Source organism: Nylanderia fulva, unplaced genomic scaffold, assembly GCF_048542155.1.
Source record: "Nylanderia fulva isolate GAGA-0341 unplaced genomic scaffold, ASM4854215v1 Scaffold5, whole genome shotgun sequence".
Taxonomy (NCBI): domain Eukaryota; kingdom Metazoa; phylum Arthropoda; class Insecta; order Hymenoptera; family Formicidae; genus Nylanderia; species Nylanderia fulva.
Window position 1 is genome coordinate 865,714 of NW_028190587.1, and position 13,833 is coordinate 879,546.

The following is a 13,833-nucleotide window of genomic DNA, read 5'->3' on the forward strand; positions in this document are numbered from 1 at the left end:
GAAAATGCTCGTTTTTGTCAACGAGGGTAAAAAACGTTTCCCAGTTATCCGGTGTAGGAGATGCTGGAGGCAGAAACAATTTTCGATTCGGCGCATGCGAAAATTCATATCGTCGTGTTGAAATAGGGAGAGGCAGAGAGACACCGGGTGTTCTCGAAAGAGGGAGAGAGAGAGAGAGAAAAATGCACGCGCGGAATCGACGTGTTTGCAAATGTTCGACGCGTGGCCGCGACGCCGTGATGGAAGAAAAAAATTGCCTATTTCAACGTCCAGCATTTTCCCAGGCAAGCTACTACCCACTCGTCCCTTTCCTGTCTCTGGTAATCTAAATTGCGGCTTGCATGCCGACGAAATATTTCCGGTGCGTGTACGATGACCGCGGCTATCTCTTGGCCCTTCTCACTTGTAAAAACGCTTTTTCGGGTTTTGCGAGAATACAAGAGACGTAACGTCTCTCGTCAATGCGATACTTTTTGCACCCGCTGTTTTCTTCCCTATCTCGTTTTATTCATTTATTTATACTTCTTTTTTTACGCGACGACTCTCTCAATCAAATTTATGAGAAATTTCTGGGCTGCCTGCGGATAATTTTAATCCACGCGAAATATGTGTAAAAATATTTGCGAGATATATTAATGCGAATTTTGCTCCACGTGTTATTATTCCGCATCGCAAACCGAATAAACGTCACCGATTTCGAAATCGGATGTTGCGATGCAACGATCGCTTTCAAACGATTTTACGTGCCTATCGATTTCCGAATACAGTTTTGTGCAGCTCCGGCATCTATCTATCTCTCATCAAATTTTGTATTTTTTTTAAATCTTTTTTTCATCGAGCAAAAAACTTAATTCCTAAAAAAAAATTCGTTTCAATCTTCGGCCTCTGGGATACCTTAATTTACCGTTGCCGGGGTCCTGCTAACGTAATGTCGTTACCGTTGTAAACCATTCGCTAGAAAATTCGCCGGATCGACCGGTGGATGTATTTGTTGCAACGGTCGACACAACGGCGCTTTTTATCGGAATGGATCTTCTTCCGTGTCGCACGCACGAAGGAAAAGGGTTACAATTGCAATATAGTCGGGAGCGAGCGAAGGAGAGCGAACGGGTCGTTGCTTGGAAAATCGGTGAAGTATTAGCGTGCCCGTGTCACGCGAAGAGAATGAACGCCAACTATTTGTACGCCATTTAAGAGGCTCCCGGTATTCCGGGAAATGCACGCCGGGAATTACCGAGATCAACTAATCGCGATACTTATAATGGCGCTCGCACATCGATACGTTCCTAATAATGGTATAATATTTTGTCGCACTAATATAATCGTACGTCGTTAAAACTGTAACTTTGACTTTGCACAAATGTTTATATTTAGAGTACAAAGTCTTGAATTTGTACCTATTTATACGACGTCTGGTATCGCTCATTATTTATACGCTATTTCGGAGAACCACCTGTTAAAAGGTTTGGAAGAATTTCCGCAATCTATTTACATTGCCTCTTAAAAAAATCCTTTGAATTTTGCTTCTGATTTTTGTGCAAGGATAATTTGTTTCGATAGAGATTTCATCTAACAATAAGGCGCTTAATCTGTTACGAACGATAATAATTAAAACACGTATGCCCTTGCGTGTAAATGTTACAAGACTTCACGCAGTTGATACACGCAGTATCTAACAACCTATCAGATCTGATAAATAAAATATATCATACATGACCCTCCTTGTGTCGAGAAATTTCGTGTTTCTTATCATCGAGGCACGTGCTGTTTATGATAAAGATAAATCGCGAGCGCTTTACAGTTACTCTCTCAGAGCTTCTCGTGAACAAATGACAGAGGGAGAAGTAATTTTATCGATTGCGAGACATCTCGTAAGGGGTGGCCGGAATGACGTTCGTTAAATCAAAGGAAGGAGAATATCGGAGGAATTTGCGAGACGTAAGGAGATGAAGAATTCACGGGAAAACACGTCGGCCGTGTATGCCGAGGCAAAGGCGCGACGAGAGGCGCGATTTATTGGATGAAATGCAAATTGAATCGTAGTTAGCGAGAGAGAACGCCGAGAAACGACGCGAGTAAATCGTGCCACCTTCCCTCCTCTTCTGCTCTCGATACCTCTCTTCTCTCTCTCTCTCTCTTTTCCTGCATGTATATATATATATATATACAGGGTGTCCCAGAATTCGTATCACACGTTAATAGAAGATTTCTGAGGCGATTTGGAGACGATTTTTCCTCAACGAAAATGTCCAATAATTTTCGAGTTATAAATGATTGAAAATAAAAGCTATTTTGTAAACTAAGCCTTGTAAAAATAAATTATTAACAAAACTGCATTTTTTAGTTAATTTCAGGTAAAGTTTACTTTAATAGAATTTTAATTTAAGGCTTAGTTACAGAGATACATGATTTCAAAAATTGGGAACATTAAAAAAATGGTGACCTTTCTCGACATTTTCGCTGAGGAAAAATCGTCTCCAAATCGCTTCAAGAATCTCCCATTAACGTGTGATACGGTAATTTTGGGACACCCTGTATATAAATATATATATATATATACTGTTCCTTTTCCCCACGAGGGCTCTTCCATCTCCGCCGCTCTCGATTCCTCCGATAATTCGTACATAAATTCACGACAAATTGAAATAAAAACTGGGTCGATCGAAATGCAATTTACCCGAATGCACACCGCGCGGCTAGAAGGACCCGCCAAGATCGTTTACCACCCCGAGAGCCAATCAGAGCGATTTTCCCTCCCTCGCCGTTAATTGCCTACTTTGCATCTATTTTCTGATGACCGACTTGTTACCACCGAATTGTCGGGGTGGTAACCTATACCTATATACCACCCCGCTTTTCTTTCGCGCAGAGGAGAAATTATTCGTACTTATACCGGTTTCGAGTTTCCGTTATCGACGCGCGTGCGTGATTATTTCCCGAGAATTTGCATACGAAGAAATTTATCGCTCGTTTCGCAGAGGTACGCCGGCTTTTTAAATACCGCGCGTTCAAATGGCGGCTTTTTATGGCTACATCCATTATATAAGAATGCGTATTATAAATAAATGTCAGTGGTTTTTCGTCACGATTTGCATCCCGCGCCAGACAACATATAGCGAGGATTATTTGCAGGAAAACACAATTTTTGTAGAAAAAAAATGGAGATTGTCCTCGTAAAATTTAAAGAAAAAATGTTTATCACTGTGACAAGTACGCTAAGTATCCATTTGTTACCTTTCTTATTCTCTCGTTAAAAACTTTACGCCGTTATTTTGATATGTGTTACTCTACGTTAGATATTTTATTACTGATCTTTATTACTGATCTTTTTACTCGTAAAGTGGAATATTTCAAAATATTATGACTGCATTTATATATGTAAGCTTTGTTATATAATTCAAATAAAAATAAATAACAAAAATAATATTTAACATCCAAATAATTTCTTTTGAAAGTTACTGAAATGTGAATGTATTCTAAAGTTAAATGTAACTCCTTCGTGTGCAAAAACGTGTCAGTTTCAGTATAACCGCCGTTTTACAATTTAATTTACCCAATAATGCGTAAATTTTCGTAAATTAATGTTATGATTATCATAAAAATAAAATACATGATCTTAGAGTAATATGTACAATATAAGATTGCAATAAAGTTAAACAAACACTGACATTTATATGCTAGAAATATACATATATAAATATACATATGTATATATTTTGTCATGCATATCTCGCGTGTAAAATATTGTAAAATCGTGACAGATGATTTTTTTATTTCTATCCATTGTTTATCGAAAAAAATGACATTTATTTTATAAAATCTGCTGGTGAGTTCAAGTGAACGTTTTTGTGAAGTCAATAAATAAATAAAAAAAACGCAACGATTCGATAACAAAATCGCGGTATAGGTCAGACTGAAAATGCGAATTGAATATTGCAACCATCGTTACACACAATGGTTATAATCATTTCGAGTCAATTAAAGTGCACTATGGAAATTGAAAATTTAGCCGCAATATATGCGCGAAAGCTGTGTAACGTTCAGAAATTCATTTTAATCACATCAATCATCAATTATTTTACTTGAAGTTCAATATAAAGCTCATTTTAAACCAATGATATATTCTCACTTCATTAAACGTGAAATTCAAACCACAATCACAATCGTGTAGTTCCATCGATCCGAAGGATAAAAACGACAAAAACTATTTCCTAATGTAATTATTTTATTGAGATGCGTGTGCTAATGATGTACCAATTAAGAAATTCTGTATCTCATATTTGTGAAAATATAATATTCTATTCTGCAATTTATAAGGATTTATAAAAGCGTTTCTTTTTGCAGGAATCTAGGACAAAAGCTTATACAAAAATTGGGAAAAGAACTCACATATAAAAGATACGAGGATTAATTTTTTGTGATCCTTAATTTCATTCTCATTTGAATTGTATATAATTAAATTATAAAAGTCCACTAAAGCTGTGCGACATCTTTATAATGAAAAAAATGCTAAATATCTGCCAAAGCGCTTTTTATTTCGATTAATTAGCGAGAATAATTAGCGCTTTACCAATATCCGTAAAAATTCGTATAGTTACCACATTTCACATTTCGCGAATATCAGTACAATACTTTTGAATATATATAAATACGTAACTTACGTAAGTATATATGTAAAACGTAAGCGTTACCTTTACACAACGTATTAATCCGTAGTAGAGTTGAAATAATAACTCTTTCAACAACAAAAGCATTACGTAATACGCTTTCATTTATCTTATTAAATCTCGTGATAAACTTGCAAATAGGATTATTATGACGCTAGGAAAATATATCTTTGTATGAAGAGTGTTTCTCAATGCTGACAGTGATATATCGAAGTTATGACACTTCAGAGCGGTAAAAGATGAAAAGTATGCACAGTTTAATATTTCATAAGATACGTTAAAGAGCTATCATAAGCACAATGGTCGGTTAATTTCAATCAGTACGAAGCGTGCATTTGCGTGATGCCGCTGGCATCTTCACGCTCCACATGACGAAGGCATGCCGCGAGAATTCGCGGACCAAACGGAAACGCACGGATTCAAGCGTACATTCGGAGATCGATATGTCGCATTCCGTTCTAATAACATCGACGGTGCACCGACAGTCCGTCCGATGCTTATTAAGGACTACTTACTCATTAAAGACCGTTCGCGATAAATTCCGCTAAAATGTTAATTAGTCATCGGCGACATATTCCGCTAAAGTGTTAATTAACATCGATGACTTTTCTTGCGAGAAACAAGATTTTTTATATACGGTAAACAAATATGTTATTCGTAAATAAACGACTAGACGTTAATTGTTAAATTTATGCAAAGCTCTCGCGAATATATCTTCAAGGATTTTCGCTTACCTTATATAATTACGTAGGACGAGCACATTTCAATGAAACATTCACTCCGATCTGTAAGCAAAAAAGACAAAACAGTAAATATTACAGTACTATGAAAAATTATTATAATAATATTTGAAATTATTATAATTAATGTTGTTTTAAGTTTATTTTTTTATTGAAGATTTTGTTTTATTTTACTTTTTTAATTTTCAACTTTTCGTAGCAAGCAAGTTGAAAATAGTACGTGGATTAATATATCTCGCGCACAATGGCGTTAAAATTCATCTATAAAAAATAAGTATAATGGATATGAAAAGAAATACATGATTCATTTAATTATTTTGGAAATATTAATACATTTAATAATACTTTCAATATTTAAATTCTACATAACATTTAAATCAGTTGCAATATCGTTGGACAAATCAAAAGCACAATAAGTGACAATGCCAGATGCTGCAGCATGTAATAAGGAGTGCATCTTTGTTCAAGCGAAAGGAACTAAAGACCTGGAATTCTCGATCTCATTTCACTGGGAAGCAAGCTGCGACATTTCAATTAGCAAATTCTTGCTAACCGATTTGAATTAACAAATTCTTGCGCGATTCTAACATTTAGCCAAATGTCATCCAATACAACTAAGCAACTATAATTTAATATTTTAATTTAATAAATAATTGTATTTTTTCTGGACATATCAAATATTATATATGTATGTATAAATCCACAATATGTATATTTAATTTTGGTTTTCAATTTATAACATAATATTAATATAAATAAATAACTATTACGATAAATCATGTATAAGAATATAAAATGTTCACTAAATTAACATTTTACTATATTTTAAGTAATATATTATATGTATAAAAAATGTTTCTGAAAATTTGGAAATAAACGGTAGAGTATAAACGTTTATATAGTGTATAAATCGTAATAAACTATTCGAGGCTTTTAAATGCAACGGAATATCTGTGACAGCAGTAAATTAATTAATCATGCAAACTTGATATTTCATGAGGTAGATAGTATTGATTACATTCCTATTTGAATATGCTGCTATAATGAATTCGGGATTCTCCGTATGCAAATCGACCAACCAGAAAATGCTTATTAATTAATGATGTGACCACATTAAAATTGTCTTCATTACATTAAATTTGTTTTATATTCACGAACGTACCATCATGTAGGTTATTTCGAGCGTTCCTAATTTTTTTTATGCAAATTAACTCTTGTTCCAAAATCATGTTATATTTTCCAAAAAGCACTGAAACTCTATCCTTTTATCTTGAAAAATCATCTACCTTGATCGCGATTATTTTCGAAAATCACGATGGTTTCGCTAAAATTTCGTGGACACGAGCTCCGGGGTCGAAAAAGAAAACGTGCGCTGTATAAAGTTAAAAGAGTTTCGTATGCATGCCTGATAGCTCGTCGAAATGGAACGTTCGATGTAATACAATCGTCGTGTTTGCGCTTAGAGTTTCCGTGCTTGATTCCCGTATACCCTTCAGTCATCCGTCCATCCATGCTCTCTCTTCACCGTCTTCTCATCTGTACTTCAATATCCACACGACTGCGAAAACGGATCGTGAAATTGGGAGTAAACTTTTTAACTACTTCTAGGATACATTGCGCTTTTTTGATAGGCAATAGAGTGGGAACGAAAACGCAAGGAGAAGAAAGATGAAAAGAAGAAAAAAGAAGATAAAAAAAGAAGAAAAAGTGGAGGCAAGAGAGATTGACCTAGCCTAACCTCATGACCCTCATCCTAGAGCGAAGGGTAATAGCATCTCTTCTGCCAAGATACAAGGATGAGAAACAACACGACGTCAAAAAGGCCTTCTAATCGCATACCGTTCTCTCTTTCTCTCTCTCTCTCTCTCTTTCTCCGTGGGAGCGTCCAATCCCACGACTTGCAAGACCTTAGCATTCTAAAAAAGAATTTAATAGTCATCTGCCTAGGGGCCCAAGAGATTTTGCGAGCGCGAGAGGCAGCGTGGAGGCAAATTCCGTCGATTATTTTCACGATGTCGGAACATGCTCAAATAATATAACAGTAGCTTCGGATCCGGATTTATCTGAATATGTAGTATCGAGATTATTCTCGCATTGTCACAGTCTCCCTTCCGCGACATAAATATTTACAAGCCTGAATATTTTACATTTTATAATCGCGATTTAAAATATTAAATAAAAATAGAAGCACAAAATAGAAGGTAAAAATTACAGTATTATATTATTATCGGAATAAATCTCGTTATACTGATAATATCGGTCCGATGCTATTAATGTGAATATTATATTAATTTCGACACAGACATGTGCGTCATATGTAATATCGATCGTCGGATGTGCATAGAATTGTCAGCGTATTAATAATCAGTGTAGACATATTATCAATGAACTAGTTGGTTACCGTCGTGCGTGCGTATGACAATCCATTTATTTCAATCAATGAGGACAAAGTAACGGGCTGCGCGTTGTGTATACGTACTTGAAATTTTTCTAGGGTCAACTAACGTCAGTTTGTTCGAACAGATGACATCTCCGTTATCGACGCCATTGTAACACGCTTCATTTTCTGAATTTCTCTCTCACTCTCTGTCCCTCTCGAACGATGTACCGCACGCATGCAAGCGGAAGACTGTCAATTCAGTCAATACTGGCTGTGCACAGCAACGATACGCATTACTTAATCTAGCAACATGTCCCCGCGCGTGAGAGTCTCCATTTAGAGCGCGCTTGATGATGCAGCCAAATTTGCATGCGTAATAAATAGCTTTTTTTGTAATATATATCTCAATTATATCAATTATAGAAATGAAACAACTGGAGCATGAAAAAAATTCAAAATATGACTTGTTTAAATTGAAAAATTTGTTTGTATTAAGTATAATAAGTCGAAAAATAAATATTCCTATACTGACGAGGACGAATTGAAATCTATAGCACGACATATCTATAGAGATAATGTATTATACATCTATAAAAGTGATAAATCGTACATTATTTTCTACGGTTTCTCGTCACGTGTCTTTTTTCTTCTTTTTAAATAAAAGAAACCTTTGAACCGGATAATTTGATCTTGTCGGTTAGAAAGTTGAGACTTTACTGTCTCTTGTAAGTGCAGCGCGTGCACCACGAGGTCTCGTAGCGCGTTCGTGAGCACGAAGGGTCAGTAGCCTCGGGCGTGTTTGTAGCGAACGACTCCGTGGCCTCGCAAACTGGTTTAGCAAAAGTCAAGATCTAGATCGCGACCTTCTTACAACCGTTCACGACTTTACGCGAGCGAGCTCGGCATCTTAATACGAGTATGCGCGTAACGAATCGAGTATAATATTATACCAGCAATACAAAAGCGAGTGAGAATGTTCTATTTCCTATGTCAACAAACATCGTTTAGCACTGAATACATCAAAGTTCGTATAATTTTGTAAACAACGGACTCGTATTTCAATTCGGCATATCATGTATACACATATTGTGAAACTAAATAGATAAATGTGAATAATTAACTACAATAAAAATATACAAACATAGAATTTACTCTAATTAAGTTCTAATTATACAATGGGAAATTCTGATATTATATGATGACGAGATGTTTCAAAAACAGATGTTTTAAACTAATTTATATAATAACCATAAATAATTTACATTCAATTACAGAAGATTAACCCAAAATGCACTAATATAAATTAATGTTATCAAATTAATCTGTCATTCATCCTGCATCGCTGTTAATTTTCAACTATGATATGGCATATTACTTAATATGTTTAAAGGAATTACCGATTAATGATTCAAATCCATTAATCACAATATCGTTGCAAAGATGTTACAAAAACAGCTGATTAATAATATATTTCTGTCTCTCGGCATAATTGTCCCATTTTTAAATAATTAATTTCGTTGAAACATGTTTCAATTTTGTGTTAATGTTCCTGTGAATCAATCAATCAATCAATCAATTATTACAGAACATCACGAACTCTCTCATTCTCTCTCTTTCTCTTCCTCCCTTTCTGTCATCTACTTATTTTGTATGACTATGAATTTTATGAAATGTAAATGACGCAGGTAAAATGAGAAGTCAAATCGTTAAGATGTCTCACAGTGATAAACAAGTTAATAATCAACTGCAAACTGCAACATTAATCAATCAACTGAACTAGGTCCCTGTAAACGATACGATGCATTTTATCACGACAAAACAACTTGTATGTTACTTCGAATAGTAATAGCGCATTATGTCTATTAGTCGTACCGGCGTTAGCGACATTTACGACTTCCGCGCGACACTTCTGTCGTAAAATACGACCGCAAAGTTACACCATGTTCGACAAACCGTTCTAATTACTCTTTAAATTAATAGTAACACGTTAATACCAACGGCTTGACGCACGCGTGACAAACAACGCGTCAAGTCTTTGCAGCAGTTCAATTCACAGTCACGTCCTTCATCATGGCCGCGAAATATTTGCATCATTACGCGCGCGTCTGACACTTTTGACGAACATCTGCCGCGATTAAGCAGTACGACCGTAAACTAGCAATATAAAGCCGCGCTCCACACGCAATTCTTTCGTATCAAACGTGATATTTTTATGACTACATAACGTGATCAACATCCTTTAATAACGCCGGTTTTCCTGCGCGGATAAAATCTCCCCTCTTTAATTCCTCTATATGATCATTAAATAGCAATCGTTTTAAATTTTTATAAAATCGTGCGTGTCTAAAATATATTGTATATACGATTATGAATAACATCGATGTATTTTATCGGCGATAAAAATATAAAAACAAGAATAAAATAAAATTCTACGTATGCGATGCTGAAACAACTCATGTATCCGAGTGCAATTGTGAATTGTGTGTCTCGGTCTGAACAATTCGCTTTCATCCACTCACGACGGAGTCATTCGACGTCTCCATTCGCGAAGCGGACTAATTCTTCTGATCTCTTCGCCAGCGAGATTATAGGACCGACGTGCTTGTCGCATTGTCGTCCGCGCAACAACATCTCGCGCGTCTACCCACACGATCCTTTCATTTCCGCCTCGTTGATGAGATGGCCCGGCAGAAGAGCGGTACGAGGCAGGAATCCCAACGGATATAATACGCCGTGACGTTTCACGGATATCTCCGCTACGTGAGGGACAGGGATGGAAAATGGGAGTGAAAGTCCAAGAAAACGCTCGCATCGCCGCCGAACAAGAGCGCGCAGTTAAGAAGTTTCCTACGGAGCTTTTTTACGATTCCGCGGAAGGGAGGTTAGCAGCCCTTCCGGTAATCCTACTTAGGAACTCGGATAATGCCGCAGCTATGAATAACGGTGGGATTACGCGGGCAAAAGTCGGCAAATGTCTTCTTTCGCGCGGTGCCGAAGCCGCGGGCCAGCCAAAACTTTCGAATCTCCGTATCGTTCGCTATTTGACTTTCTCTATTGCGTAATAAGACTGCATTGAATATAACATATAGTATAAATGAATAAAATATATGTATCATATAATTTAGAATTGTCATATATTCAGATCACGTTGTTTTTATTTCATAAATTTTTAGCGACTTGAAAAATTATTCTTCGTCAAATGTATCTCTCAATGAAGAATTAATGTCTTCGCGAATTAATTCGAAAGAGAAATCTAACGGGCAAATTCTTCATTAATGACAACATGATATTTTACTTCCATATGGGGAATCGCTTTAATTATTTGAAAGTACTTATTTGGAAATTATTTACAAAATTAAAAATCAGAACAAGAGAATAAAGTCAAACATATATAATCGTCGAATAAATCGTTAAAATGTCTTTGAATTAAAAAAAATCATCCTACTTCTGTCAGTTTAAACAAAAGCACGAGAGAATATAACATTTATTTTTTACTTGTGTCACTTTTTGCAAATCAATATAAAGTATTCGCGACAAATAGTACATCTACTTAACATTTATATTATAAAATAAAATGTTAAAAAATATGTTCAATATGCATATAACTATATTATAATAAGTATCATTGAAATACAAATTTTACATATTACTAAAAAAAATTAGGCACTTAAATTTTATTCTACACCACATTTGAATTGAAAATTGGATAAATAAATAATTCAGATAATCAAGCGTCTATTAACTGTCGTCTATTTTAAGAATCACATATATATATATAATTTGAGAAGAGACAAAAAAGCAGTTCTTTTAATAAAAAGTAAAAACGATAAAAATTAAGTAAAAATAAAAAATATCAGTTTATATTCAGTCGTAAGATTACATTTAAAAGCATTAATTAACCTTAAATTCAAAATTAAAAATAATGGTAAAAAAAGATTAGAGAGTGATAAATATTTTATTCAAAACCATATATAGAATAAAATAAATTAATTAAATATTCTATAAAATAACTCAAGTAGTAAAAACTAATAAACCTTAAGTTAATTTATAATTTTATTTAAATAATTTCTTTTTTTCCAAATTTTATAAAACTATTAGTATATTTATCTAATATATAAATATAATTTAATGCCATGATAATAGTGACGATTTTCGGCGACATATATATATATATATATATGTATCCTCATTAATAAAAAGAGAGAGAGAGAGAGAGAGACAAAACAACAAATATTTTTATTCACTAGTTCCATCTTATGAATAGCTTTTAGTGGATTTGGCCTCGAGGTTTGAAGAGGACAAGTTCTCTCCTACCGGACGACCTTGTGCCACAAACGATGAAAAATACCTATCTGCTAATGAGAAATCCGGACTTTTACAATGGCACCACGATACACACTCGCGACAATGTATATTTGTACTCTTAACTACGAGCCAACGCTGTGGCAACACTCGACCGCCGCGTTATCGTTGAGAGAAAAAGAGAGAAAGAGACTACATCGCTATTATCATACATATCCCACGCTCAGTAAAAGCGGTTACTTTCGCTTTCGGCGATACAATGAACTTTCCAGCATCTATATGACAGAATAAACTGCAATTTATATCAACTGACGGCTCTAGCTAGATATAAATTGACTCGATTAACATCGATTTAAAGATATCGTCTTTTCATTTCTTCTTACGTTGTATATCGTGACTAATGGGACGCAATAATTGCTTTTACAACTGGATGAGTATTCGACGAGTTAATGAACTAAACGGTTCCGACAACCGAGCTATACGCTCTAAGGGCACTCTTTTTTTATCACCGACGAGTCAGCATTCGAAGACGCTGTCTCGAGGAGTGCCATTCTTCACATTTAAGAAGATTTGCAGAGCCTGCTTATGACTGCTAAGGCAGCGTCCCACTTAGTCCTTGCCCCTGACGCGCGATCACGCCAAATTAATTAAAGTCTAGATGAGCAAGGAGCATAAAAGTGAATTATTTCTATGACAAATGCTTGAAATGAGCGAATCTGCAGTTAACATTCATTTTAAAGCCGCTCGAAAATTTACATATTTATATCATCTGAATTTTCTAATAAATCTACAACACGTTTAAAAGAAAGTATCTTGAAAATCTTATCCAAATTTTTATACAATAAAAAAAGGTATCTCTCATTCTTTCATCTTATTTTCGTTATTAAATATATTCAAAGTTCTCAGTATCTGACAAACATAATAACCTTGTAAAGTTTCCTCTTAGGTGCTTTATAGAACATTCTTTTCCAAAGTCTCCTAGACGCTTTACAATTTTTCTCATAGCTTAGTGGACATATTAACGAATCGAACAGTCATTAAGCGACATTGGCATTTGGTAATATCGGTGATAACGTTTAAAAGGTAATTTGTCGAAGAAATCGTGAGAGGAAACCGGAACAGGCCATCCAAAAACCAGCCGTCCGCAACGTCAAACATTAATTAGAAACGCAGATAGACGAAGAATGCAAAAAGAGCAGGTATCAAAAGCTTCGAGAGACGACGCGACGGAGACTAAGGGACTTTTATTTGCAAGCAAATGAGAATTTGAGTCGTGAACGCTTTGCACAAACGTGAATACAACACTTTACGTAGCATGTTTCCAGTCACTGAGATTTAAAATGCATAGATGTTTCTTAAACGTTATATCTACTTTCACACGAAGCTTACAAATCCACCGTAATCTATAAGCGTGTAACACTAAATTTATATAATCAAAGATATTATTTTGCGAACCTTTTCCTTCTCCTTTTCCCACACACGACGACCCGAAATAATCGTCGTGTTGCCTTTCCAAATGTTTGCCTTTCGATGCGAGGGAGAGAAATTGAAACTGCCTCGGGTTAACGGGGCGTTAGATTAATTTTACCGTGGACAGTCGAGCCATCGCGCGAGTATATAGTTAGCGAGCGTGACAAGTCTATTTTCATCCTATAATAATAGGAGGCCAAATCGCGGAGCGATCGCGCCGTCGCGTCGTCGCGTTAAAAAGATCGCGAACGATTCCGCACGCGAGCTTCCGGCG

At 35.5% G+C, this 13,833-nt stretch overlaps 1 protein-coding gene across 6 annotated transcripts in view; it reads right to left on the bottom strand.

Moving 5' to 3' along the window:
• The window catches only part of Pgant9 (polypeptide N-acetylgalactosaminyltransferase 9), a 208,535-nt gene that overhangs the window by 107,881 nt on the left and 86,821 nt on the right, over nucleotides 1–13,833 (bottom strand). For all 6 annotated transcript variants that reach the window (XM_085487107.1, XM_085487108.1, XM_085487104.1 and 3 more), the window contains one exon: nucleotides 5,402–5,452. The gene's annotated coding sequence lies outside the window, so the exon portion shown is untranslated. The remainder of the gene's footprint in view (nucleotides 1–5,401; nucleotides 5,453–13,833) is intronic.